This window comes from Ailuropoda melanoleuca, chromosome 2, assembly GCF_002007445.2.
Source record: "Ailuropoda melanoleuca isolate Jingjing chromosome 2, ASM200744v2, whole genome shotgun sequence".
NCBI classification, from domain to species: domain Eukaryota; kingdom Metazoa; phylum Chordata; class Mammalia; order Carnivora; family Ursidae; genus Ailuropoda; species Ailuropoda melanoleuca.
In genome coordinates this window covers 153,864,173-153,890,173 of record NC_048219.1, presented here as the reverse complement: position 1 = coordinate 153,890,173, position 26,001 = coordinate 153,864,173, and the positions used below count along the sequence as shown (strand labels likewise).

At 34.1% G+C, this 26,001-nt stretch overlaps 1 protein-coding gene across 3 annotated transcripts in view; it reads left to right on the top strand.

Annotated features, from left to right (window-relative positions):
* Positions 1-26,001, top strand: part of CALCRL (calcitonin receptor like receptor) — a 97,098-nt gene that overhangs the window by 12,854 nt on the left and 58,243 nt on the right. For 2 of the 3 annotated variants that reach the window (XM_034654828.1, XM_011236034.3), the window contains exon 2: positions 7,218-7,285. The exons of the other annotated variant lie outside the window; for it this stretch is intronic. The gene's annotated coding sequence lies outside the window, so the exon portion shown is untranslated. The remainder of the gene's footprint in view (positions 1-7,217; positions 7,286-26,001) is intronic. 3 annotated transcript variants of the gene reach the window in all.

The window sequence follows — 26,001 nt, the reverse complement described above, 5'->3', positions numbered from 1 at the left end:
TAGTTTTGGAAATTTTCCAAACATAAAGCCAAAGGACATTTTTATAAATTGAAATATATGTTTGTCCTTAAATAAAGTCATGATTTGTTTGAAAGTTTCATGATGGATTTTCACAAAATATGACTTCTGAATTGACTCATCTCATAAGTTATGACAATACTTGTCTTTTTACATTTAGATTTTCTATGTGCTGAGATTCATATAGTTAACTTTATTTTCTTTTAAAACAGAGCGCTAATCATTCATTTACCTAGAAATATCATACTTGGGCAATATGCATGTCATAATTTTCCTTTGAGAAAAAGACTGCTTCTCAAATTATGCTCATACAATTCAGAGAAAATATGTACATAAATGTTTTGAAGTTATTTTGCTGTTTATTTCAACATATTATCTAATAACACACTGGCTAAATTTTAAACCACTAGCAGCAAAACTAGTCTGGATTAAACAACTCTGTCTGAAATGAAGTATTGCTCAAAACATAAAAGCAAATTGTCAGATAGCTTCTTTTTACCACCATCCTTTCCTATTCTTTAACTCTTCTTGAACTTCCAGACTTTATCGGATATGGTCATTATCAAATAATGTACTTAAAATGAATTTCTGACTGCAAAACATAAATGATAACAATGCCCTGACAAAAGCTGTATTTTGTTTTAAGGACTAGTCTACATTCAATTTATTTCTGGTATGTTTATATACAGCATCACAACCCAGTATTCTACAACACATTTTCTTTTTCCCGAGAAGCTTAAAACAGACAAAATTAATAATAATAAAATAAAGCTGAGACCAACAGACAATTGACAATTTTTAATCTAGACGAGCTTGGCAAAATGGTGGAAAAAGCACTTAAAAATAAACTTTATATCAATAAAAGCCCCAATTGAAATTCCAATTCAGGTACTTTGTACTAAATTATTGTACAGGGGAGCCTGGCTGGCTCAGTCAGAAGAGCATGTGACTCTTGATCTCAGGGTTGTGAGTTCAAGCTCCACATTGGGTATAGAGATTACTTAAAAATTAAATCTTTTAAAATAAAATAAAATAAAATCTTAAAAAAGTAAGTAATTAAAAAAATATGATGCAATAATGACTAATTTCTTACAGTGAGCAGACACACATTATGCTTTCTTAAGCTAGTATCAGTCCTTACAATGACAAATAGAGACTCCCAGTAGTCTGATTCAGTAAAAGCAGTGCCAAAATACTTGTTCTCGCTCATCAAGATTCAGCAGAGACACCACATATTCTTGAGAGCCTTTTCTAATAGTGCAACTTGTAGGATGAAAAAGGCTGTTTTGAGGTTTGAATAATTGCATGATGTAAAAAATTGCTGTCAATTTAAAATAGTTTCACTAAATATTACAATTGGCTCTCCCCTGCATAGTGGAATCAAAGATATATCCTAATATACATATATATATTTTAGTAATTTTTCAGCTTTTATATCAGCTAGATCACCTTGACTGTGTCAAATATCTCTATTCCAGAGATTGATCGTTACACCAGAGACATAGCTAGCTAGCCTACAGCATAAAATAGGACCTTAAATCAATTTTGTAGTTCATGATGTTGGCCAAACAAATGTATTTAACAATTCTCTAATTAGTCGTATTTTAACTAATTCTTTCTAGCTGTCCTCTCCTCAGACGTCTCTAAAGGAACAAATGTGCTGTGTTTACGTGCATCCCATCCTGGAATAAATCCAGAACACTGCATTTTGTTACAGGTCTGGTGACAATATCTTTGGTAAATGGCAAGATGAAGGGTTTGAAGATTGACCCAGAAGTTGATAAAACAAGACATGAAAGGAACAAGTTAGGGAGTGAAGGGCCAATCTGGAAAACAGAGAAAAGAGAAGATTCAGAAAATTTTTCATCTAGAGAACAGATATATATATGACTGTAAGAATGTAATTAACTTAGGAATTATTGCTCACTGAGTAAACAGACTGACATAAAACCAGAGTGAGAGATGGGTTTTGAAAGTAAAAGAAATTAGATCAAGAAAAGGGAGTGAACAAAATAGGAAAAGAGAGAGAAGATAAAAGGGGAGGCAATAAAAGAAGATAAATTTGTTCAGTAAGATATATTTTATTTGCCAGAAACGTTAGAAAATAAAAATCCAGCACTGAACTGCATAAATTAAGATGCAGAGACACTTTGAATACATGGCCATGGACAAAAAGGCATGCAAATGCCTTCCTGCTGCTTGATCTAAAAAGTTCAGATAGGAAAACTTTATCTGCCCTTTCCTTTGGGAAACTGGATTGAGGGTTAAGCCCAGAATTTTTTCTTTCTGATAAGAGGTGAGGAGTGCTTATGAGGAAGTTGTGAGAGGCAAACACCACCTCCTGAATGATAATCATGTTCTAAGTCTTGGGCCCTATTGGTCAAGATAATATCTGCACTTTTAAGGGTCTTGGGGTCTGACCTCCTGACAAGTCTTGGTCTATCTAGGATGCTTTCTCAAAAAGCAGCCCTGATACTGGGCTATATTAATCACACTACACCTAAAGCACCAGAACTATTTGGTAAAATATGAATCCCTTGGCTCATTCCAAATCTACCAAATCAGGCTGAGATCACTCAGCATACAGAGGGAGGAATGCTTAAATGATCCCTGTGTGCCCTGAAAATAGTTTTCTTTCTATTGAACTCTGGATATGGTGAGAATTAAGACATAAAAACACAATGAGGTTCAAATTTACAATAACAAAATAAAAGCATTAACAAGACACATGTTTAACCAAGTGATTCTCTTTCTAAATAATAAAATAACAAGCATTAATTCACATGAACTACATACAAATAACAAGACATACATATTACTTTTTCTTCTAATTTTCACTTTGAGTATTAGTTTTGTGATTTGTGGGTGTATTTTCCCTGTCTGAATCATCCTAACTTAAAAGTCTTGAGAATCTGGTAATAGTCCAAAATACAAGACCCTTCCCTCTTTCACTGGACTCAGAGGTAAATACACACACACACCCCCACACAATTGATTCATGGGCTGTTCATTGTTGGTGTTCCAAAATTTCCTCCATACAACTAGGAAAGTAACCTAAAGTCAAATAGAATTCATACACCTGATATCATTTTTATAAAATTCTAACTGTTTAAATTGTGCACTGACTATGATTTAACCGTGAAGTATTCAAAGGGGGTCTAATCTTAGCAATATCTTGACAAAAGTAAGTAAACTTCCAAATTGGATTGGTGATGTGTATGGCAGCTGCATTTCCCTCACCCCAGGGCTCTGACCTATCCCAAATACATTGCATTTTGATACTTTGGTCCATAAATCAACAAACACATAATCCCAGATTAAGGAATCATACCCTTCAGAGTGTTCTACGAAAATGTTTTCTAACTTTAAAAATCTCGTACATACAGAAGATTATGCATAACATAAATATATTGCTTAAATAAACAAGTGTCTGTTCATGGAACCCAGCTTGTCCATCATGTTCCTCTTAATTAAGTCACACACATAGCCCCACAAGTAAACCATTAACCAAAACTTGTATATTATTCCTTAGCTTTTCTTTATGGCATTAGCACATACGTACATGCTTCCAAGCAATGTGTTATTTAGTTTTGCTGTTTTTATTTTTATTTTTATGAAAGTGCAGTCACTCTGAATATAGACTTCGGAGATTGCTTCTTTCATTTAACATTTTGGAGATGCAGTCCTATTAATGTATGTAGCTGTTTCTTTCTTTTCACGTTTGTGTTCCATGGTATGACTATACCATAGGTATTTCTCTTTTCTACTGCTGAGAGGCATTTGGATTGCTTCCACCATTTTACTAAAACAAACAATGAAGCAGCGAATGTATTTTTTTACAAATCTCCTGGTACACATATGCCTGAGTTTCTTCAAGGAATATACATTCGAGTGGGATTTCAGGATTTTAGCAATTCAAAGTGCTTGTACCAATTTATACTCTCATCTACAGTGTATGAAGTTTCCACTACACCACATCCTTTCCAACACTTTCTATTATTGCTAAACTTTTAAATTTCTGCCAGACTGGTGGCAGTAATACAGTATCTCATTGTGATTTTAATTTGCATTGCCCTGATTATCAATCACAGCAAATTTAGATGTAAAAAGAATTAGAATTTTTCTCTGAAACATTTGTCTTTAATTGGGTAGCAGTGAATTGATGTTGTAGAATTATGGATAAGTCACTTTTGCTTATAATTAAGAGAAGGACTAACTACCTCGTTTCAGTTAGGTGGTCCAGGAAAAGGAGAAAGTGTATTTTATTACTTTTAAAACTGGGAAGATATAAATAGCATTCCTCAGCATGACAAGAACACACTGATAAGGCCTAGAATCATATCTCTAACTTCCCATTTCCTTTATTCAAACATCCCATCAAATACACATCAAAACCTCTTTTAAAAATAAAGAAAGGAAGAAAATGACTAATTCCATTCAGATGCATGTGCACTTTTTCTTTAATAGACTTTATTTTTTAAAGCAGTTATAGGATCACAGCAAAACTGAATGGAAGGAACAAAGATGACCCATATGCCCCTGTCCCCATTCATGCACAGTGTCCCCCACTATCAACATCAACAGTGTAGCATACTTGTTACAACTGAGGAAACTATAGTTGACACAGCATGGTCACCCCAAATCCATAGTTTACATAAGGGTTCACTCTTGGTGTTTAACATTCTATGACTTGGGACAAACGTATACTGACGTGTTGTATGCTTTTTATAATCTTTTGAATAGTTAAAATCATTTATGGAGCTTACAAATCTCTTGAAAGAGATAGTGTCTCTCTACTGTGGTAAAAGTTATTTCTTAACATGAAAACATTAGAGAAGGCATTGAAGTTCGTGTCTTTCACCTAATCCCTCATTTTGGAAACCACCTGATTGCCCTTATACACATCAGCTGAATCTAACCAATATACTTTTCAATGTTTTGATTTCCTCTTAATAAATATACCTAGATTCACATCTCTTTAGCTCAATTGTTGTGCTTCACCATGACATTACATTAATAACGCTTATCTGTTATTCTTATTTGCCACATTTCTTTTCTTTGTTTTTAAGGTTTAGTTGATTTTGATCATTGTCTAATCAGTTCAGCCAATGGCACTATTTGAACAAAATTAGCTTTCTTTTGAGTTTTCTTTAGATATATCTATCTAGAGGGTTTATGTTTTCTTTTTTTTTTTTAAAGATTTTATTTATTTATTTGACAGAGATAGAGATAGCCAGCGAGAGAGGGAACACAGCAGGGGAGTGGGAGAGCAGGGGGAGTGGGAGAGGAAGAAGCAGGCTCATAGCAGAGGAGCCTGATGTGGGTCGATCCCATAACGCCGGGATCACGCCCTGAGCTGAAGGCAGACGCTTAACCGCTGTGCCACCCAGGCGCCCCAAGAGGGTTTATGTTTTCTTTGCATCTTTTCTTCTTGGATGTTAATTAACCTTTGGTACTACAGATACAGATATTTTTCAGAGGAAAGTGGAAGTAAGACCATGCTGACATATGCATTATTACATTAAAATGTACAACACATTGGGGTGCCCCGGTGGCTCAGTTGATTAAGTGCCCAACTGTTTATTTCAGCTCAGGTCATGGTCTCAAGTGAAATTGAGGCCTGCAAAGGGCTCCACACTCTGTGGGGAGTCTGCTTGAGATTCTTTCCCTCTCCCTCTAGCCCTCCCCCTGCTCTCTCTCAATCTTTCTTTCTCTTCTCTCTCTAAAATAAATAAATCTTAAAAAAAAAGACATGTACAACATGTTTACTAATTAAAATTACATCATCAGTAAATTTTCTGATAGCTAGAAGAAAGTACTGACATATTTGTTTTTTACTTATCCCAAATCACCAAAAGGGTGGAAAGATTCTTTCATAGCATTTTCAGCTGGAGTGAAAATAAAATCTCTAGAGCCATGCAGAAGAAAACCAGTAACACTTCATGGTCCTTTCTATTTCATGTGCTATTTTCTAGCAAGTTGTGAAAATACTCAAAATAAACTTCAACTTTGAACCTTCTGAATTCCATGTATATGCCAGTAAAGTCTGAGACTGACAAGAATTTTTATTTTTCCAAAATAGCTTGTAGAAAATCCAGATTCTAAAAATGTGCAGTGTTGGTGTAAAAACACACATCTCCTTAGTAAGACTAGTTCATGATCCTAATTGTAACATATACTGCATAATTTATAATAATATATAATATATTATTAAAAATATGTGTTGTACAAATTCACAAAGTAATCCAAAAATGATTTTTGTCACAAAAATTTGATTACAGAGATTGCTTTTAACATAGTTTTCTTAACTTCAGAGTTTTCATGTAAATATCCCTATTGACTTCATAGAAATCCTTGACAATAATTCAAAGGTTGTTGTTAGAAATAACAACAAATTGATGATCCATAAAAGTAAGTTCAATAAAAGCCTCTCAAATCACCATACGAACTAATGGAGATAAATAATTTGTGAACACAAATTTGACATTTTTGAAGTTCAGTAAGTTCAAATACCATGTAATTGCAAAGTTGGATTAAATTTGATTATAGTTATTTTTTGCCTTCAACATTTGAGTCTGAAAAGAAGCATAAAAACCCCATTTACATACATTAAGTCTTTGTTCAGTGGTAGGTGAATCTCACTTTTTGGTAATGTCCTATGTTTAAAGAAAGTTAAATGCTAAACTGCCATGATCTAGCCTTTGCCTCCCTCTTTGACAAGGTCTGTGACACTCTTTGCCCCCAATCATTCCACTTTGATCACATTGACCTTCCTTCTGTACTTTGAACCGGCTACGTCATTCCATCCTCAGAACCACTGACCAATACTTCCCTTCTTCCAGGAACAACCTTTCTCCTGAACATTTCAGGACATCCACCTCTTCCTACTGCTAAGATCTTGAACAACAGGGACCATTCTTCTTGTTTGTGCCCCTTAAAATCTTCATTATTAAAAAATAAGGTGCCAAGAACAAAGTTCTTGATTACCTACAGGTTAGTATGATGGCAACCTGGTAACCTAAAAGTGCCTGATACATCTCCTCCCAACTTCCCATTAAAATTCAACACTTAAAATACAGGGGTTTATGGTTTGAAGAAAAAAACCCACACTAGTACATAACCTTAAGTTAAATTCTGTAAAATCCCATTATTCACTAATAATATTACCAAATTCACAGGAATGTTCTCTTGTCATCCAGGGTTCTACGATGATACACCAACCACTTGTGCTGCCACCTGTCAAAACTTTGGATGGCCCTACTTTCAGGTATTGCGTTCATTACAAAAGAACATTCAGGACCTAAAGAAAGGAACATGCTGGATTTCCAATGAGGTTGAGAATAATATGAAATGTTAACAATAGTAAGAAAGATTTCACAGAATGATTTATAACTTAATGTCAGATAACTCCTGAATAAAGGAAAACTTTGAAGGGTAGTCTGACAAAATACTGGTGGAGATGGACTTATGGGCATCTGGCAACCTTCTGAAGTCATTTCCTGGACCTTAGGGTATGCATTTAGCCCCCAAATTCTTGTTCCGTTGGCCAGAGAACTAGGAGTGTTAAATTAATTTGAATGGGTCCAATCAGATTTAGTAATATTAGTAATTTGGTAATATTTGCCACAAACATCACGCACACACACAAACATACAAGTATGTATGTACATACATATATATAATGTCTGTAGCTCACCTCATTATAACTATATATATATTTCTATATGGACATACATAGAAAACAAGTTATGTTTAATGTTGTTTAATAATAGAGCTAAGTTGCTCATTTGAACTCTGTAGATTTCTTTCCTTTCTGAATCACATAGTCACTGTTCTATTCCTATAAATGATTGTAAAATTTTCCCATAGTTGGTAATAAGAGGATAACACTTATAAATAAGGGAACAGGAAAATGGGAGGTAAGCTGTTCTAAAGATTTAAGTTGTTCTAGAGACTATTTTTAGAACTCCCTGGCCAAACAGTTTCCATTTCAATCCTGGGCATCAATTACAAGTTTCAGGGGCACTGGTGCCTCCAAAAACATCACTGGTGTAGACAGATATGTCTTTTTATTTATATTTAGCATACTTCCATGTCAGATAACATATTAATTATGCAATTATTATTACACCTCACAGCCCCCTTCCTGACAAAATTAAAGTAGTTTTCCTGTCCTCGCTTATTTTTAGACTGCAAAGTAAAGTATTTAACAATTCAATCCTGTATCATCCCGATTAACTATAATAACATTAATGAAAAAAGGCTCCTAAATAATTTTATCGTAAATTCAAAGCTAAGTGACATAATTCCTTCTTCTGATTTTTAAATTCCCAAGTCATTCTGCTGGACCCAAAAATAGGCCCTCTATAATTATTCTTTTTCCCACAGCATGTCTTTGGGAACTCATCATTGTTGTTCTATCCTTTTATGTGTCAGCTTCCTTTGCACATTACACTTTATATGACTCACTGTTCCTTAGAGCAAGGTTTGAATGCTCAAAATGCCTGCTTATATCTGACAGCTGGATTTTTCTTTTGAGATTTTTTTATGTGAAGTGGAGCCAGATCAATTTTTATAAGCCCTAATTTTGCTTAATGAAGATATATAGGAAAGAGCATAAAATGGAAGAAAATTCACTTACTAGGCAAAAACTGATTTTGACCTCCATTGTTTATGTGTACCAGCCATCTTCATGTGGAAATTAAGAGGCTTCTATAATATTTTTTCTAAGTGTCTTTCCAACTTATAAATTTTAACATCTATTGGATACTGTGAAGGAGATAAATTGGAAGTGGCTTGAAACTGAAAGGTACAAATTTAAACTGTTTTCTCTTCTTTGGATTGATCTCTGACTTGAATAGTATTGGTAAGATTTTTTGGGAGAAGTTTATTGCCTCTTTTGTAGTATTTAAAATTTTATTTTTAACAAGTACAATTGAAAGTGAATATGTGTTTAAATTTCAGCAGGAAAGTTTTGAAAAATTGTCTGTGGGGAGATTAAAAAATTTAAATGAGAACCAGGATTGCAGTTTGCTATCATATTAGTTTGACTTATCTATGGTTTAATTTTAACCTAATGAAAGAAGCGCAGAACTGAAACTTAGGGCACTCATAGTCTTAGCTCATCTACCCTGGCTGTGGGATGGGAGGCAAAAAGTCTCCTAAACTCCTACTTTCCAAATCTGTAAAATGAGCAATTTGCACTATGACTTCTCAGGTCCATTCAGCTCTGAGATTCTCGAACTTCTGAATGTAACTACACTGAATTAAAGATAGGAACGAGAAAAAATACTATCAGAAGTTCTTTGTAACAAATAAACTGATTTGTAATAGCTCAATTCTAACTTTGAATATTTTTGCACTGCTTTATTTAGACAATCATCAATTAGACTCTGAAACTTGACGGTTAAGAGGTGGGACAAAGAAAAAAATAAGGAGAATATTTCTGGCTAGGTTGGATTTTGGCAATAGAAGGCTCTGTTTCTAGTTATCACTACAGTTTAGTAATCTTACTAAAAATTATTTCATGTCCCAACATAGCAACAATATTAATTTTTAAATTTCTAATAATTTGATAGTACACTTTCACATTTAAGTCATAATCTAACTGAAATTGAATCTCTGATATAAATTTTTCCTCCAAATTGATGGACAGGTGTATCAACACTTTTCATTAAATAATCTTTTCTATTACTGATCTGAAATTAAACTAAATTGTTATATTTACTAAATTCTGTTAACAAAACTATTTTGGGTTCTAAGGTCCATTTGTTTTTTGTTACTCGTTCACTTAAACTTTAGAATTATTCATTACCTTGATTGCATCACATTTATAGATTATTTGGGAGATAATTAAGCATCTTCATATGCTTTAGTTTTGCATCTACCAATACAGTGTCTACTTATTAAAAATTATTTTATGTTTATAAAATAATTATATATTTTTGTCAAAATGGCTCTACCTGCAGAAATTGTAACGATAGTGCAATCAAGTAGGATTTTTAAAAACATTCACTGACAGTCATTTGGATGGGTTATTTTTTAAATAAAATTTCACCAAGGTGCGTATTTTGCTGCATAGAAGATTTTGAGCAGGGAAGACTTCACTGAAAATTTTCCTATGAAAAGATTAGAAGAGGTTTGCATAGTAGCCACGCAATCACTTCAAAGGAAAGGGAGGACAACAAACATTGCAGTTCTTAAAATGTCCTGTTCACTCAGCGATCTATTTTCTGCCTCTATCTTTCTGGCTTAATTACAATAAAATTAATTGGATCTGGGATAACGTGACTAGATACTACATATATCATATGGAAGTGAGCTGTTCGTGCTGCTAGTAAGCAAATAAATGTAAGGCTTTATAAGCAATGTGTTGGAACATACCCAAAAGGCTTTTCCTTTGTTATTAAGGATAATAAATTATAAGGAGGTTAAGAAAGTTCCTTTGAACCTGCGGCTTATAATTTTATGTGTAATAACTTATATTTGTAATTTATGATCATTAACAAATAGCTTACTTTTATTTTTTGATAATGAAGTTTTATTTTTGATAATGAAGAACATTATACATTTGCAAAAACATAAGAGGTTGCCATTAGATGTGGGAAACCTCCCTAACCTTTTACGGGGATGCATTGATATAAAATTAGCAATCAGCTGAACAGAAAGTACTTATATCGAAAGGATTTTTATATTTGAAAAGCTTGTTCAGTGGGAGAGACCCACACTTAATATGACTAAGAATCAGACCCTTCAGGCCAAATCTCAACCAGAGGCCATCAGACTCCAGATGAATTCTAATAGTTGATGCGATGTGGATTTCCCCTATGTAGGAAAACCCCACATTAAAAAAAAGCACCTCCCCACCCCCACAAAAAGCATTGTTTGATTTGCTTAGATATTTTATTATTGTTTCATTTGTCTTCCATCTTATCTCCCAGGCCTTTCTTAAGCTTCCTTTCAAAGCAAATTAGCTATCTTTTTATGGAATATATCGATTTTGACAAAATCTTTCCTCTTCCTAAAATATGCAGACCTTAGCCTGAATGTGACAAAGTAAAATTATCAGTTAGACTACGCTACTTCACTTATACCTATCAGGATTGTAAACAAGCTAGTTCTTAACTTCCAGGCCGCTCTTCCTAAACTGCCCATATTTATATCTTTCTGAGATTATCTCATTTTCTGTTTCTGTTACCCCATCCGTCACAATATACTTATAAATGCCAGATGGGGGTTGCCTGGGTGGCTCAGTCGGTTAAGCATCTGCTCTGCTCAGGTCATGATCCCAGGGTCCTGGGATTAGCCCAGCATCGGGCTCCCTGCTCAGCGGGGAGCCTGTTTCTCCCTCTCCTTCTGCCCCTCCCCCCGGTCATGCTGGCTTTCTCTCTCTCTCAATAAATAAAATATTTAAAAATAAAAAAATATAAATGCCAGTTGGGCAAGCCTTCCACTTTCTGGCTTGTTCCACTAATGTATAGCATCCTGCTAATATATTTAATGATATATTATTTACATGTCTATGAGCTATTAAAAACCTGAAAAACATTTACATGTATTGCTTCCTGTAAAAGTGAGCAAATTTCTACCTAAAGTAGTGGAAAAATGCCTAGGACCTAGGAATTAAAAAAGGATGTGGAATATGAGGAAAGCACAGTCATTTATTGTATTTTACAGGAAATTCCTGCTGTGGCTAAAAGTCCTTTGCTCTCTCAGAGTGCTGTAGATATAAGACAAAGGAAAACCAACACAAACTGTTGTAGCTTTTAATTTGCTGAATCCAAAGTTTGCCTGCCATGAGAAACAGAACCTGGATTTAAAGGAAACTAAAGCTATGATTCAATAAACCTGGCAAATAGACCTGGTGACAATTCGTTAACTCAAGCCGCATTTAGGCCCACTTGTATTGTTTTAGGCTGTTTTATAGGACTCCAAAACCTCCAGATGAAAATTCAACATTTCCGTCAAATGTTTTGTCTACATGACACCAAAAAGTAAGAAATTTAAGTAACCAATAACTATCAATTCCCACTGTAAAGAATCACCTCTTTGGGCATATCACATCATAAAAATAAAAGTTGGCTACTATTAATGTGGCTTTAAGCAGGATAGCCCCTATCTATAAGGAAAAAATTATGCCACGCTGAATTTATTATTTTTTATTATCTCAAAATAGAGTAAACTTCTTTTTCGTATTTACTGCATAACTAGTACAAACTCCAACTTTAAATCATTTGGGATTCCACTTTATAGAGTGTGCTAATCTTAGTTACTTATTTCCAGAAAAAGTTTATTATTCCCTATTTACTCTCAATTTTTTCCAAAGCCTTTGGACATTCAATAAATGATCCAGATAACGTTGCTATGACAATAGGGTGCCACATCACTGTTAACACTAATACACACACACATATAAAATCACAAAATGCTTTAGAATGAATTTTCCCATCCTAAGCGTAAATTTTCTGAACCATAGCAGACCTTAGCATTTGTGGTTATATCCAGATCTTAAAAATATTCCTCAACAGTATCCATTAAGATAAATTTTGTGTTTGCTTTACAAGGGAAAAATAATATTGAATACTTGTATAACATCTCAGATTCTACATTACATTTGCTAGACTATTTGGTGGAAAATTACATACAAACATACATACATACATATACGTAACTTTGAAGAACATTAGCCGAACTTCAAATGCATTCTGAGAAAAAAATTCATGCAGTAAAAACGAAGAGAAGGAAGTGTGTTCACACAGATATATAAAGTTAAAAAGCATAAGACTATTTTCTGGGTTTACATTTTGTAATGCGTGGTTTGGAAAGGTCTATGTATCTTTGTAACCAGAAAAATTCTTCTAGGGGTACCTGGGTGACTCAGTCAATTAAGCATCCAACTCTCGATTTTGGCTTAGATCATGATCTCAGGGTCCTGGAATCAAGCCCTGTGTGGGGCTCCCCACTCAGCAGGGAGTCTGCTTAAGGATTCTCTCCTTCTCCCTCTGCCCCTCCCTCTGTGGGTCCCTCTGCCCTTCCCCTGCTTGCAGACACACACTCATTTTCTCTCTAAATAAATAAATCTTTAAAAAAAAGAGAAAAATTCTATTACATTCTATTATTATTTTCTATTACTGTCTTTGAAGGTCAAATTAATCTTTGCAAAATTTTAGTAGTGAACCGGGAATAGCTGTGTTTTCTCTGATAAGCCCTATCTACCTGAATATTGTAATGTGGATTGTAAATTCTATTCTATTACAATTCTATAACTTGGAAGTCCTTGATGCCATTTCTGTGCACAGAGCTTTAAAAAGCCTTATATTCAATATTCTAATATATTAGCTTTATAGCTTTGTAGGACCAGAAGTATCCTTACAGATTTTTGATACAACCCCCTACATTTTTGAAATGAAAAACAGAGAAACAGGCAAATTAAAAAATGGTTAAAAGAAAGAAAATAGTAAGCTGGTGTCACAACAAGAATTAATATCTGTTTCTCTTCAATATACTTGTATTGACTATTCTACACGATGACTACAAACTGCATAATCATGATTTTAGAAATTATGTATAAGCAACACTCCACTCTTCACGTAAACTTACTCTTTCTCTGGGTTCTTCTGGATGTTCTCTTCTGTGGTGAACTTGGAACTTGAAGCATTCTCTGATTAAGGATATTGTTATCCTTAGGATCACTATTGTTAGAGTTGATAAATCTCTTTCATGATGCCCCCCAAACTGTCGCGTCCTGTTCAGTCTGGACGTCAAGAAATCACCCTGTTTTGGGTTCATGTCCAATCCAGTGTCTGCTGGATTTGTCAAGTTATTTTCTAACTGACTCACATCATGTGCTGATGTATCTTAAACTTCAGAATAGCTGTTGCCTCAAGATCTTTCATGAGTTATAGTGCAAACTCTGTTCAAATAAGTACTATGATTGTATCCCTGTTGAAAAAAATTGACCTATCAAATTTTTGAAATTGCTCTCCGTAACCTGACGTGAAAATGCTACCCAATTGACAGCACACATATGTGCATAGAGACTATGGCCACTGTGTTTATTCCAGGTCTCTTAATTGCCTATTTTATTGTATTTTTCTCTCTTTATGTAGCAACCTACTTAGCACCAGGGTCTTAAGTTTTATATTGAAATTAAGTTTTATATTGAAAAAGGTTTGACATAAAATTTATTTTATTACAGAAGATAAAGCCAGACTTAGCAGGGGCATCAAGCTGACTTCAAACACTGGTGAAGTAGACAAAAATAAAGAGAAAGCACAGACTCTGTTCATTAAATATAACTCCTTTAAGTCACTGATTTTTAAATCTGCCTGAACCCATAGGTAAATATATATTTTCTACTGAAATCTCAGTAATAAAGAGCACATGACCATTTGTGGATATAATTGGTGGTTCACATTTTATCTTCAAAATACTGTTAGTTCAGTTCACAGGATTTTGTATATCTGGGATGATTTCCCTGAGACAGCATAGGATAACAAATAGGGATTTGAGTTAGGGGACATGTTTCTAGTTTCTCCTTTGCCTCTGACTAGTTGCATTAATGTGGTCAGGACATTTCACGTCCCCGGTCCTGAGTGTTCTCATCTATAAAGTAAAGGTTTGGTACCTATTTGGTCTTGTTTATATTGTGAAATGATGTTATTTAAACAGAATAATAAACACAAAATGCATATAATTTGTTCTCATCAAATAAAAGCTTTTGTTACTATTATTATTAATGAAACCATGAGGTCCTTCTAACTTTAATTTCTATGAACGGCATTGAGTTCAGTTTTGGCTGATGGTGTTCCGTTTCGAATCATTTCAACAGTTTGTGTTTCTCTAGAATTGAATGTAAAAATATGGGTACTTACTGTGTATAGCTAGTATCAGGACAAAATACTGAGTTAAAAGTGTCGTCTATGATTAATTCACCTCAGCTGTTAACTGGTCACACATGTATGGCTTATCTGAAAGATACCTCACTACATAATCTTCCAAAAATCATGTTACATACGGTTTCACTAATTCTGAAAAAAAAAAGATAGTTTCTGGAGTCAGAAAGATTTCAAATTGTATGTGATTGATAAAATGAACAATTTCAATGCAGTTGCATAGTATTATTTAATATGGTCCATTTTTTTCCTTGAAGTATACTTTAATGCTCTTACTATAAGCAAAGAAATCAAGTTGAATGTAAAAGAACAGTAAGGATTATTTATTTTCATATTCTCTCCCTGTAGGATCTACCGTGATCGAGGGCACAGAGTAATCAAGTGCTCCACAAACACGGATCTTTTAGTGATGGTTCTATTGGGGGGAGGGGAGCATATGCTTCATATAAACTTCAGAATAGTACTCATAAATATCCATATAGCCAGTGACTATTTGGGGGAGTGAAATATAACCAGGTCCAGAGGTAGGTCTAGCTAGCAGAGTATATTTAGGAGTCAGGGAGCTCCAGGTTGGAATCCTAGCTTGCTCACTTCACTAGTGAGATGACTTTGAGCTTTAATTTCCTTATCTGGAAAAAATAAGAGAGAGAATGTAATAATTTGTTACCCTCAGAACTGAATATGATAGTATGCTTATAGTGCCTAAGACAATGCTTGGCACACAGTAAACAATAAATGGTAGTTATTACTATGTAAATTATCCTATAATCCTGATTGCAATTGCTATAAATAACATCAAATTAAACCTTGGTTCATAGTTATTTATTTTAGATAGTATTTAGATATTTAGATAGTATATCTATATGTTGATATTTTGATAATAGATTATTGAATGCTACCTCAATGAATTCCTGACAATTTCTGCTTTCCTTTCATTAATTAGAGGAACCAGGATGAGATGCCTGGTCCAAACACCCTTCTTTTGTCCACTTTCTACTACCCTCCACCAGCATGTATATGCTTGAAAAATATACAGAGGAACTTTGAATGTTGCTGAAGAAGGAAATAGGAGGTTGTTTTTTTTTGTTGAGACCTAACTTAGGATGAGGAAGACATAAAGATTCAGAGTGTGGCATGGTGCTTATACTTAATGGACATTTGAACTGGTTTGGAGATTTTAAGGATCTAAGGAAGATGGAGGGAACATTTTCATGAGAAAATTAGTAAAACTCTGGTCAGGAATTGTGCTGTCTTAGGGCCCAGGTGTGCCCCTTAGGGCCCTTTGCAGCAGGGAGCAAAGTTAGAGGCCTTTTTTTTTTCTTAGAGGTCATTTTCTACCATTTCTGCACAGAACACAGAAGGCACCTCTAGATTTGAAGACTTTGAGAGGATTAAGGTATAGTCTTGGTGATATCATTGTCAAGTTGAAGTAGTGAGACATGGCTAGATTAGGATCATTTACAGTGATTCTAAGGGCAGAAGGCATAGACAAAGGAAATCAGAATGCTAGAGAAAGAAAGGTATGGATTGGTGCTATGAAAGAGACTGGATTGTGAAGCACCGCTTTAGAGATTTCAAGAGACACTTGAGACTTTGCAAGATGCTGGAGGTCCTGTTCTAAGGGCAGACAAAATCAGAAATCTGTGGGTTACTGATAACATGACTTGATATCCATAGGCTTCCAGGGCCTAACAAGATTTCAGTCACATGAAAGAGTTTATTTAGTCTTAGTCTTTATTTAGTCTTATTGATAATTAAGATATTTCAATAGTATGGAACCAAGAGTAGGTTTCAAAGTGCTTGGATTTTGGAAATAGTAAGTGAGCTGTGGGATTACCTGCTTGATTCAAAGTATCTTGTGGTTTCATGTGAATCACTTGGTAATAAAGAAAGTGTATGATATTTCCTAATAAAGTTATTTTCAGATAGGAAAAAGTGAGGATAGCTCCTTCCACTTGGGAGGTCTTGCTACTGTTCTATGTAACCCTATGGATTAATCTATTCATGGCTAAGATAGTTCTAGCTAAGAGGCAACATGTAAATTCTTGTAAGTCAGCACTCACAAGTCAGCATTTAGTGTTCAGAGGAAACTCTCCAATGGCTTTGAAACACTTAACTCAATTATTTCTCAAAACCCATGCAAAGCATTTAATATTTGATATGTCCTACTTAAAGATTAACTTCTAAGCATGTATGATTGATATCTTTATGTGTAAATAATTTAAGACTAGATATTAGAATTTTTCTTCTATTTCTTGTCTGAACACTAGCCTTTACCCACACTCTACTATCTTATATCTCTTTCCTGTACATTTCAAAATTCTTTTTCTTTTCCTAAAGATACCACTCAAACATGTACACTCTTGAAAAGTAAGCTCATATTATCTCCTGTTGAGTTTGGACTCCCAATTCAGCCGCATGAAGCCCTTAATAATTTATTTTCCTCCTGGAAATAGTTGACAAGAATTCGTAGTCATTTTCAATGTATTCTTCCAATAGATTTTTTTTTTTTTTTTGGCCTGACGAGCTCTTTGTAGCTATAAGCAAATATGTGAAACTTGGCAAAGGCATCATGCATACTCTTCACCACAGAGACAGCTGCCTCTCCCTACTGGTCCACTTCTTTTCTTTTAAAAAATTATCAAAAGAAGAAGAAAAATAATTATCAGTATTAGCCTATTTGAGGTATACTTTCAGCCAGTTTTATTATAATGCTATTTTTACACTTTGAAAAAATAAAAGTTCAATAAATAAGAGATTTTTCTGAGATATGCATTATGAACATTAAGTCATAATGTCATGAAAGAACTTTGATCTTATCCAGAACTAGTTATTTAAATGATTCTTTAAGGGACACACCTGGGTGGCTCAGTCAGTTAAGAGTCTACCTTCAGCTCAGGTCATGATCCTGGGGTCTGGGGATGGAGCTCCATGACAGGCTCCCTGCTCAGTGGGGAGTCTGCTTCTCCCTCTGCCCCTCCCCCCATTCGTTCTCTCAATCTCTCTTGCTCTCTCACTCAAATAAATAAAATCTTAAAAAAATAAATGATTCTTTTAATCAAACTGATTCTTGATACAAAAGACAAACTTCTATCTTATATTCACTATCTTGGAAAGATATGATCTTTTAAAAACATGAAATAACAGATTTGATTAACTTCAACCACTCCATGAAAATGATTTTCAATGTTCTTATTCTGAAAGCTCTCTTAGAAATGTTACCATCTATTAAATTTTATAGATTTTGGAATCACATCTGAAGGTTCAATGATTAGTAGGGCAAACAGAGGGTAAGTTGGCATTTGAGCCAGTCTCTGCTCCCAAAAAGGTGAGCATGTGACTCCAGAACTAAGAGTTATTAATCATAGCATTTTTTAAACTGCTATATTTAATGGCTTAATACTATGCTATTCATCTTTCTAATGCCTTCAGGCAGATACCATGGATCCTCTAGAGATAGATTTATGCCACTAGTTAAAATAATCTAAGGAAGGCCTTCTGAATGCATTTTAATTTAACCTCACAAATTGTTCTTTGCAAATTAAAATATATCTCTTTGTTCTAAATTTTGAATAAATGAAATGGCCTAGTCATCAATAAGAAAGTGTTTAAAGTAAGATAATTTATAATAACACCATTTATAAAGTTCTTGGAAATTTTTCTCCTGGTTTCACTTTAGATTCAAGTTCTGACAATTGTCTAAAACCTAACTGTATTAGTCTGCTGGAGCTGCTATAAAAAGATATCACAGACTGGGAGGCTTAAACAAATAATTTTCTCACAGTTCTGGATGCTGGAAACTCAAGATCAAGGTGTTGGCTGGTTTAGTGTCTCTTTAGGCCTCCCTTTTTGGCTTGTAGATATCCACCTTCTAACTGTGTCCTCACATGGCCTTTTCTCTGTGTGTGTGCATCCCTGGTGTTTCCTCCAGTTCCAAACTTATGACCTTATTTAACCTTAATTACCTCCTTAAGGACCCTATCTCCAAGTATAGTCACATTGTGGGGTAGGGCTTCAACATGTAAGTTTTTGGAAGAAACAATTTAGTCCATAACGCCAATTTCTAAGAAATTATTTCAAAGAAGTAGATGTAATAGGTAAGAGTCATTTTAAAAATTTAAAGTTATCCCAGATAATAACTGGGTAGAATCCCTAAATAGAAAATAATCATCATGTCCTCTATACGTCAATAACTCCCCAATTTAAATTGTTGTGTAAGAACTTCTTACATATCGGTCCTTCAAAAAGAATTTTCAGCCAAATATTTCATGAACTATACATAATTAAAAACCCTTTTATGACTGAATGTCAAATTGATATCAGAAATACTACTCGTTTCCTCCCAGAGACACTATTAAATGCCACAATGGTTTATGAAAAATTTTCTATATATTAGTAAGCATACTTTTCAGATGTATACTCTTCCTTAGATTCTTTAAAAAGATTTCTCTTTCCCTAGTTCTTCAATATTTTTCAAGCATGCCCCTTTAAAGAACAAATTTATTTTATTTTGTTTGCTGATCACGGCCTGAAGATAGACCTGCATGCAGATATACACATTTTGAGAAATGCTCATTGTTCTCTAGGAGTTCCCAAAATGTCTTTTCTGGTCAGAAATTCAAAGGCAGTATTGCATGGTGCACTGGGTGTTATACGCAACTAATGAAGCATCAAACTTTACATCGGAATCTGGGGATGTACTGTATGGTGATTAACATAATATAATAAAATAAAATTAAAAAAAAAAAGAAATTCAAAGGCAAGCCTATAAGTACTGATTTTTGCCAAATCCCCAACATTTAGGAAGAATTTATTAAAACATTTATCTAGATTTTTCTAATGTGGAATTGTCTCATATCCTATATATATCCCAAATCCTGTCATCTAGAGCTCTTACACTTTGAATAATAGAATGCATAATAACCTCTTCTCCAGGAACTTCAATATATTGCTACTGGGGCTCTTGCTACTTCCTTCCTTCCCTATAGGGCTTGATTTGTTAGATTTAACTCTTAACCACAGAAATTATTGGGACAATACCAGTGTCTAACTCCTAACCAAATCAATCAATCAATCAACAAACAAAATGTATTTTATTTTCTAGGAAGTGGAATTCCAGAATGAATCGAGGTGGGGGTGGAGGATGGGGGAGTGGGGGTAGAGGGTGTGTACAAAAGGAATAGACTCATTTCTCTGGCTGCCTTAAAAAAACAAAACCACTTATACTTATTAATTTCCTGATAAGCACAACTCTCAATCGTATGAGCTTCAGAAAAGACAGTAATTTGGGGATGATGTGTTTGTCAGCTCTTTGTCTGTTGAGTAGGTGATGATTGTTTCTGAATCCCATTCTACATTAATTAGAATCCCTCCATAGTCCTGGAAAAATATGTCTTAAATGTCAGTGTTTCCATGGGTTTTTCTTCAACTTTTGTGTAGTCAATGTGGAGTGGGCATCAAGATACCAGATGGCATACAGTGCAGAGGTTGCCAGTCAGACACAATTTTTAGCCAGGATTCACATATCTACTTTGATTTGGGGTATGATTTATTCTACTATGATAAAAGAAAGATCATGTTTGCAATCTCATGTAGATTTGGCAGCTAATAATTATGACTTTTCTTAATAAAAGTGGATTTAAATGGGTCCATTATGACATGCTGCTGTCTACATTAATATGTGAGCAGTGAATTTAAAATATAGTCATCTACTTATAACTTTATTATTTAAAGTAACTTTTATATTTATAAATGAAATATGGTTGACAAATAATAAGGAATTGAAAAACCTCCTTGGATAAAATACACTAATGGACTTTCTTGGGCAGCTACAATTATGCAACTTTCCCATACTCACACTCTAATAAAACATGATGGAAGAAAGAACATTCCTCCCAAAAGTGAAATTTTTGTATAAATAAAATATGTGCTTACTGATGTCCCAATTTAGCTTTCCATTCCTCCTGCTGGGTGACAACTAATGATACAAAATATTAAATTTGCATTATAATGATCCATAATAATAACTAACATTTATTAAGTGTTTACTAATGTGCCAGGAAGTGTTCTAAACTTACTACATACAAATTTTTCATGTATTACATCAGCTCTAAATAGGATATAATATCATTATCCCCATTTTATGTAGATCAAGGTTATAGGGGTAAAAGAATTTGCATAAGTTTGATAGATACATGGTATCAACACAGACAATCAATGACTAACTCTAAAAAATAATCTTTCTCACTTTTCCCAAGATGTAAATGTTAACAAAGCAAACTCTGGGTTGCCCTCTCTGGTACTTTATATCTATTGAGACATAAATCAAAGTTTTTGTGTGTGTGTCAGCACACAAGTTATACCTTCAATAAAAAAGATTATTTCAAGGTAAGGCCAATGACAACTACTTTCCATAGATTTCTATCAGAATTGCAAAAGAGAAAAATAATTTCCTTATTCCTGCTGGAAACAGTCTGCCCCAAACCTGCTTTTATCTTTTTGGTGTGTGAATAACAGTGCGTTAAATGATATTATAGTCCATCCTCTTGCTTTCCTCTCATGGGGGGGCAGATAGATTTTACTTAACTTGTAAAAATTCAACAATTATAGGTAGAGCAGTCATCAGATAGAGCAATTACCTTATAAGATTTAAAATATAACAGCTGACAATAATCACATGTAATAGTTGTCAAGGAAAACAGAACGAATGTTTGAATCTCTGGAATTTGAAATTCTGATATGTTAGTATTATGCCTATTTGATATTCATGCTTTTCTCCCTGTCTTTTGTTACTTTTTTTTGCCGGTGTTACTTCCCTTCTGGAATAGCCTCTTGTTGTCTCACTCTCTTTCTCCCTCCCTCCCTCTCCCTCTCTCTCACAGTTGCTTAGATCACAATAGTATCTTCTTTATTGGTCCAGAGGAAAATCCTGATCTTAACTAAGATTATTTCCTGAATCAAAACAAATGAGTTTGAAAAACTGATCCAGTGGAAGGGGGGAAATCTTTGATGTTTCAAACATTTTCCCAGGGATTTCAGGGCTATTATCCATCATTGTTTGGTAAACCGAGTCAATTAAAGGCATTCACATGTAAAACATTCCTTTACAAAGAGCTCACAATGACTGTTAGAGTCTTGGGGCAGAACGAGGGGAAGAAGAAAGAGGAGAAGGATAGGCTTTTAACCAAGAGTAATTGTAAACACTTTATATGATCTGAATTAATTTATTTGTACTCACTTTAAAATGTAATTGCTACTTAATTTTTAGGAAAGAATTTAGGAAAAACCAAATTATATATCTCCATGAAACATTTTAATTACAAACCGTATTGAGCATGGAAAATGAGAGGCTAGAATAAAAATGTTAAAAAAACACCGCATTTTTAATCTCATTTTTTTCTTGGTCTTAGCTATCACTGGAGTTATAATCACTTCATCCACTATACAATGATTAAAATACTTAATTTCTTTTACTAAAATTTTATTGGTAACTTTTCTGAGATGGGAGAATTTGTAGATGAATTACAATAAAATCCAAAAGTTGTTCTGGATTATCACAAGAGCAAAAAATAAAACTAGGTGCAGAAGAGAGTTTTTAAATTTCCATTTGTACAGAACAAAGTACTCCAGTGCAAGATTATAGTGAATTCATTTCTTTATTTCTGCAGGAGGCCTTTGGGCATCTGTATCATCCTAACTTATCAAAAGGAAGGTACACAGCACATGATAGAATTTTATGAGCATCATCTTAGGCATCTTTGGGGTTTATTTCTAGATTCCCTATTTCTAAATAATGTTTCTTAGATGTGTTGACAACTCATTTATTAATTAAGTCCTTGAGGAGAAAAGGAGAAAAAAAAAAAAACTCCTTATAGCTAAAAACGAAATCCAAAATTAAGTTTTTTAAGTATATCAATAAATATCAAAATAGCATTATTTTGATAACTGTAATATTTTGTTGCCTGTATATCTGAAATAAATAGGTGAGGAAGAGTTCCTTTTTTTTTTTTTTTTTAGTTTGGCCTTCAATACTTAATGTATTTGTGAATATATATATCTTGAATATAGTAACAGTATTTTCCACTCAGAACAATAGAATTAAAGAACAAAAAAGAACCTTAAGAATCTAGTCCAATACCCTTATTTTAGAAATAAAAAACAAAACAAAATTGAGACCACCAAAGATAAATGGGTTTGCTCAAATTTTATACAGCTTGTTTAGTAAGAGAAGACAAGACAACAGGTGGAGGTGAGAATATCAGTAACCTTAATGCACCATGCACAAGAAGCCATAGGTCACAACTGTTGCTAGAACCAGCCCTCACTCCCTTTCCTCTGTGATCCCCAGGTTTGGTTAAAATCTGAACCCTGGCTTTATTCATATTTAATCAGATGCTGTTTGAATTTCTTTAAAGCAATATTTTACCTAAATATATGCTTATTGCCAAGGAAAGCTTTAATAGCAATCATATATATTTATATCTCACTGTATCTCAGTCCTCACCTCATGCCCAAAGACTTCTCATTCTTTTATTTTTAAATTTGTATTTTTTTCTCTTAGAATACGAAAATCAATGTTATCGCAAATTTCTAGGATTAACAGGTTAAAATACACTACTAAACTTTTGAATATGCACTATTTAAGAATTAGAAGTAATAGTTCATTTGAAACTTGGTAACTTCTCCGTTTTTGATTGCCATCATATAGTTACCTACCCATTTTAAAAAAATTGTTTTCAGCATGAGAGAACACTTTTCTGACTAGTTTAATAGTGTTTTTCTTTATTTTACAAATGGGTGGGACAGGGACGCCTGGCTTGCTTAGTCAGAAGAGTGTGCAACTCTTGATCTCCAGGTCGTGGGTTCAAGCTCCACATTGGGTGTAGAGACTATGAAAAAAAAAATACTAAAAAAAGCAACAAACAGAAAAACAAATGGATGGGACAAACCATTTTAACTTTTATTCTTCCTAAATACACATGAATTTCTTTGACCAGGTTTTGTAAATCATTAAAACAATGTTAATTTTTAGAACTATGGACACATACTTGGTAATGGCTAATATTTACTTATTCATTAAAAAAGTTACCAAAGGATACTACACACCAGGCAATGCCCTAGAGACCTAAGGATTAGGAAGGCAGTGCTCTCAAATAGCACTTCCCCACATTTAGTGGGGAAGACAAAAGATCAGATCTCACCAAATCTAGTGTTACAATGTACTATAGAGGATGCATAAAAAAAGGACCACGAAGCCATGTGTGGTGCAGGCATAACGTGGGGATGGGGGGAGACTACTAGCATAAGTTCAGAGTTCTTAAGGATGGTCAAGTTAAAGTTAAGTCCTGAAAAGACAGTAATGAGATCCTTCATAAAGCAGTATTAGCATTATTGTATAAAAGTTTATTTTTTTCCAAAATTCTCCTCTTCTTACATCAGACGAAAAGATTTTCCAGTTGATTAGTTAACATGTCTTTTTAAGAATGTTCATTCCATCACTCCTTCCCCGAGTAGGAAATAAAACAGGAAAACAGGTCCTATCTTCTAGTTTTAGCTCCCTCTCTTTCTCTCTCTCAATCTCTTTCTCATACACACACACACACACACACACACACACACACACACACTCTGCAGAAGGGGACCAAACCACATTTTTTTTCAGAGACTTATTTGATCGCTTATTTTAAGTACTAACCATAGCATTACAAACAATGGTTAGTTAAAAATCCATAGAAACCAACCAACCAAGGAACAATATTAGGTTCCCCTATACTTCCTTTTTTCTTTCCTCCTTTTTCTTACTAACTGGTACCCTTTCTTATATAGAGGCAGCATCCTCCTAAGATTTTCTTCATGATGAAGATATACAGCAGAAAATTTCAGTTTCATTTGTAAACTGAATATTCTGTACATCTTTACTAGTTAAAGAATTCACTCCCCATTTTTAAAAGCACATTTTTTCTTACAAGCAATTTTCATAAAATAGTAAGAACTAAGTCAAAATATATGCAATTTTACAGAATAAGAAAGTATTTCTTAGCTTAAAAATCACTTTGTTGTTTTTATTATTTCTTTGCGACACACAGACATATCAACTTTTTTTCCCCCTAGGGATAGGGATGGTGGTGGGTGGTCCAGAATCAATCTTTGACAATAAGTATGAAGTGATAAAGCCCCATTGCATCACAACCCCATATTGGCACTATTTTATACTAAAAGACAACATTATGTTTTAAAACCAAAACAATAAATTTTATTTCATTAATTAATAACAAATTAGTAATTTAATTACTTTAACTGTTTTTTATGTGTATATTATTACGTTTTGATTATTTTGGACAACAAAATAAGCTAAATCAAGAGCTGCTACAGGCTTTGCTTTCTTTCTCCTTGAACCATTTACATTTTGCACCTGCACCATTTTATCTCCAACTAATGTCCCCCTGCTATCAATGCCTCTGATACCTTCAGTTTCACTGGTTTCTTCATCCAGGAATTGATTAAGCAAATAAAAGCCAACAGTTGATAATGCAAAACAAGTCTTCTTAGGGTACGTTTTTGTGAAAAGCATAAAAGACTTCCCTTCTTACATAGTGTTGTTCTGGGGATCTAAAGAAATGATGTGAGAGATTTAACCACAGGTGTTTATTATCATTTTTAAAGGAAAGTCCTAATATATATGGGAAAAGGCATAACAGAGCAAGGGTCAGCAGTGTTATGTACCAAACAAAGTAGTTTTGATAAGAAGACAAGTGCTTTTGGAAACAGTGCCTTTTGTCACACTCCCTTGAATACGGTAATCCCATGCCTATGATGGCTGATAAAGTCCTTCTGTAAAGAAAGCTGGGAGTTGGCATTGTGAAATATCCATATACAATTTTACTTAAAATTACAAATTTTGTCACTGGGACCAATTAAAGCAAACCAAGGCATTCTCTCTCTGCTGCAGGGGAAAGACATTACTTCTTAAATACTTGTCACGTCCCATAATGTGATAGGTTATTATGTGAGTATGTATTTAAGTGACATTGTATCATGCATCTGAGAGCTAAAGAAACCCAGGGAGAGGGGCACCTGGGTGGCTCAGTCA